Below are 4,791 nucleotides of genomic sequence, written 5' to 3' on the forward strand. Positions count from 1 at the left end.
TGTCTTCTTCCACACTGAATAGCACCTACCATGAGGAAAATCAGCAGCATAAACTGCTCTTAGTATTTTATCCATGTTTCATTTGTAAAATACCAGGCATGGCCTACTACTTGGGTATAGCAATATCTTTCATAGTATTAATACATAAATAAGAAAACTTGTTGTGTTCTTATTACGGGTTTAGAAAACAGTGTTATCACAGATAACAATGATAAGCCATTCTTGTCCTCAATTCCAATGGTTTAGAACATTTTACTGAAAACCAGAAGCCCTCTGATTGAAATGTAAAACACAACATCTTACTTAGTAACAAATACAAAGATCCAAAACTCCATTTTTGAACCATTTCTGCTTAATATAAATCCAGCTTGCATTTGTCCATAAGAGAGAGACTATAAAACTAATAAGTCCCTGGAGAGGTCACAGTGTTGACACAATTCAACATGATGGGGGAGCCAGCACAGACACAGGAAACAAAGCTAGGCTCTTCCACACAGCCATGAGTCCTTGCGATGCTTTTCTTTCAAGACAATGTCTCTTCGTGCCACAGATTTCCCCCTGCTTAATGAAATACTGCAATCGCCATGGAATCTACTTTCCTGCAGTCTTTTGCGTAGACTTTGCCGCCACCCCCAAACCCGAAGGGATGACTGCCGTGGAGTTCTCCCTGGGACTGAGAAGTATTTTCAGGTTTTACAATGTGGTTCCCATGCAGAAAGGACTGCTCTACTCCAGGCCTTATCCACACTTTGTCTCTGGAACAGGGTGCAAGGTGGTCCAGGGCTTTTATGAATAACCAGGGTTTGTGGGTCTTGGTGAATTTTCTGAAACAGGTCTCCAGAGATACCAGCTTGTCATCAGAGATGTTGGCGACCAAGTTCAAGATTTTTTCACTCACATATTACACCTGATCCTTGTGTAGCCTGAAACAGCAGGTGTCATCAGGCCTGCCTGCTAACACCTGAAGATTCTCCCAGATGTATTTTTTTATCTTCTCAAACATGACATGGATCTCCTCTTCCGTCAAAGGCTGCATTTTCTCTTTGTTGGAACACTGGTTCCTTGTGCCTCAAAAAGATATTTATTTTATTTTATTTTATTTTATTTNCGTGGAGTTCTCCCTGGGACTGAGAAGTATTTTCAGGTTTTACAACGTGGTTCCCATGCAGAAAGGACTGCTCTACTCCAGGCCTTATCCACACTTTGTCTCTGGCACAGGGTGCAAGGTGGTCCAGGGCTTTTATGCATAACCAGGGTTTGTGGGTCTTGGTGAATTTTCTGAAACAGGTCTCCAGAGATACCAGCTTGTCATCAGAGATGTTGGCGACCAAGTTCAAGATTTTTTCACTCACATATTACACCTGATCCTTGTGTAGCCTGAAACAGCAGGTGTCATCAGGCCTGCCTGCTAACACCTGAAGATTCTCCCAGATGTATTTTTTTATCTTCTCAAACATGACATGGATCTCCTCTTCCGTCAAAGGCTGCATTTTCTCTTTGTTGGAACACTGGTTCCTTGTGCCTCAAAAAGATATTTATTTTATTTTATTTTATTTTATTTTATTTTATTTTATTTTATTTTATTTTCAAGCTTTGTTGAGGTATAAGTGACAAATAAAAATGTACATACTTAAGGTATACAATGTGATGATTTGATATAAATATAATTGTAAAATGATTAGCACAATCAAGCTATTAACACACCTATCAACTCACATAGGTACCATTTTGCATGTGTGTGTGTATGTGGTGAGAACACTTATGATCTCTTCGTAGTAAATTCCAAGTATAAAATGCAGTATCATGAGCTAGAGTTACCTTGTTGCACATTAGATCAGAACTAACTCACTTTAAACGGAAAATGTACACCCTTTGGCCGTCTCCTCGCTTACTCCACTGCTGAACATTCCTCTTTACTCGGATTCTGTGAGTTTGCCATCTTTAGATGCCACACACAGCTGAGTTCATACAAGATTTGTCTTTTTTGTCATCAGGTTGAATATGCCTTGTCACAAATGGCAGCATTTCATCCTTTTCTCCAATATAAAGCCATATAAAAATCTCACAAGCTTTTTCACAAAAATCTTCTTAAAGATTCTAAAAATTTGTATGAAACCATGAAAGACCCCAAATGGCCAAAGTATTATTGAAAAGAAAGAACAAAGCTGGAGGAATTCCATTTTCTAATTTTTAAAAAATATATTTTATTGATTATGCTACTACAGCTATCCCATTTTTCTCTCCCCTTTTGTCCCCTCCACCCTGTACCCTCACTCATCATTCCCCCAACTTAGTTCATGTCTGTGGGTCACATATATAAGTTCTTTGTCTTCTTTATTTCCCATATTATTCTTAACCTCCCACTGTCTATTTTGTGCCTACCATTTACACTTCTTATTTCTTGTACCTTTCCCCCATTCTCCTCCTTGCCCCTCCCCACTGATAACCCTCCATGTGGTCTCCAGTTCTGTGAAACTGTTCCTATGCTATTGTTTGCTTAGTTTTTTTTTTTTGTTTGTTTGTTTTTTAGGTTTGGTAGTTGATAGTTTGTTATCACTTTACTGTTCATATTTTTAATCTTTTTCTTAGATAAGTCCTTTTAACACTTCATATAGTAAGGGCTTGGTGACGATGAACTCCTTTAACTTGACCTTATCTGGGAAGCACTTTACCTGATCTTCCATTCTAAGTGATAGCTTTGCTGGATAGAGTAATCTTGGATTAGGTCCTTCTCTTTCAAGATTTTGAATACTTCTTTCCAGCCCCTTCTTGTCTGCAAGGGAACTCCTTTGTAGGTAACTGTCTCGTTTTCTATTGTTGCTTTAAAAGAATCTTAAAGATTCTTTCCTCATCTTTCATCTTGGGTAACGTAATTATGATGTGCCTTGGTGTGTGCTTCCTTGGGTCCAACTTCTTTGGGACTCTGGTTTCATGGACTTACTGTAAGTCCATTTCCTTTGCCAGATTGGGGAAGTTCTCCTTTATTATGTGTTCAAATAAGTTTTCCACTTGTTGCTGTTCCTCTTCCCTTTCTGGTACCCCTATAAGTTGGATGTTGGAACATTTGAAGATGTCCTGGAGGTTCCTAAGCCTCTCCTCATTTTTGTGAATTCTTGTTTCTTCATTGTTTTTCATTTGGTCATTTTTTTTCTTCCTTCTGGTCCACTCCAGTGATTTGAGTCCCAGTTTCCTTTCCATCATTGTTCCTTCCATTCCCTTCCTTCCCTTACCTGTACATTTTTCTTTATTTTACTTTTCACAGCCTTCACTTTTTCCTCCATTTTGTGACTATACTCAACCATTTCTGTGAGCATCCTGATTACCAGTGTTTGAACTCTGCATCTGATAGATAGATTGGCTATCTCTTCATCACTTAGTTCTCTTCATTTTCTGGAGCTTTCACCTGTTATTTGGACCATATGTTTTTGCCTTGGCACACCTGTTACATAGTAAGAGGCAGAGCAGTAGGTATTCATCAGGATGGGGCAACCCATATTGCTGCTTCGTGGTGCTGTGGGGAAGGGGTCCAAGAGGGAGAAATGCCTCTTGCTTAGGTCTTGGCCAGCTTTCAATCACTTCCCCCACTGCCCACAAGCAAACTGGGCTCTTCTGGTGCTGATTCCCAGGTGGGTGGGTTTGTGCATGTTCTAGGACTCTGTGGATCCCTCCAATAAACTCTGCTGTAAGGCTGGGAGTTTTTCCCACTGCCTCAACCCCCACAGGTTTTTTTCAGTCAGAAGTTTTGAGGCTTTATTTCTCCACATCAGAACCCTGGGTTGTGTGGTCTGTGTCACTCCCCAGTGGTTCCTCTAGGCTTATGTGCACACAAATGTGGGACTACCTTGTCTGCCAGTTGCCACCTTGACCACCCTGGCCCTCCAGCTGCTGCCTTGTCATGCATCCTCTCTGCCTGGGCTGCCTGTCTCTGCTCCTTTTACTGGTCTGGATGCATGTTACCTCTTCAACTCTTTGGTTGTCAGACTTCCATACAGTTCAATTTTCTGGCAGTTCAGGTTATTTTTTTTATTATTTTTAAATTTGTTGTTGTCCTTATTTTGACTGTGTGGAGGCAAAGTGTATCTATCTACACCCCCATCTTGGCCAGAAATCTCCACTTCCTAATTTAAAATTATATTACAAAGTGATAGGAATTAAAACAGCATAGTGCGATCATAAAAACAGACACAGATTAATCAAACAGAATAGAGAACACAGAAATAAATCTACACATAATGGTCAACTTCTTTTTTGGATAGCCTAGTGTTAATATGTAGAAAAACAATTGATTTTGGTACCTTTTTTTATCCAGTAATTTTACTGAATTTGTCTATTAGTTCTAACAGTTCTTTTTGTGGTAATCAGGGTGTTCTATATATGACATATCATCTACAAATAATGACAACTTTACTCCTTCCTTGCTCAGAAGGATGCCCTTTATTTCCTTTTCTTCTCCAGATGCTCTAGCTAGAACTTCCAGTGCTACAGGGTCTGGCAGGAGTAATGCCATTGAGTGTGGTTGTCAGAGTAATGAAAATGTCTCATGCAAGAAGCACAGTGACTTGAACATTTCACCTAAAATGTTATTTCATGAGCCTGAGTGTGATATTTTTATGTCACAGAATTACATGTTATGATTATGTAATAAAATGTTTTTATGTAATACAAAGGGGCGTTATTTGTGCTTGACCCCATATGTTGAATAAAGTAGTAAGAATGGGCATCCTACTCTTGCTCCTGAGTAAAAGCTTTTAACTTTTCGTCACTGACTGAGTTTGTGCTAGCTGTAACTTG

General features: G+C 39.4%; 1 pseudogene; it reads right to left on the minus strand.

The window, feature by feature from the left end:
- Positions 1-523: 523 nt before the first annotated feature.
- Positions 524-1,036, minus strand: LOC118989629 (60S ribosome subunit biogenesis protein NIP7 homolog; annotated as a pseudogene).
- Between the last annotated feature and the right edge of the window lie 3,755 nt (positions 1,037-4,791).

The sequence above is a fragment of the Sturnira hondurensis genome, unplaced genomic scaffold, assembly GCF_014824575.4.
Source record: "Sturnira hondurensis isolate 20B ecotype Veracruz unplaced genomic scaffold, ASM1482457v3 Scaffold0006496, whole genome shotgun sequence".
In the NCBI taxonomy this organism is placed as follows: domain Eukaryota; kingdom Metazoa; phylum Chordata; class Mammalia; order Chiroptera; family Phyllostomidae; genus Sturnira; species Sturnira hondurensis.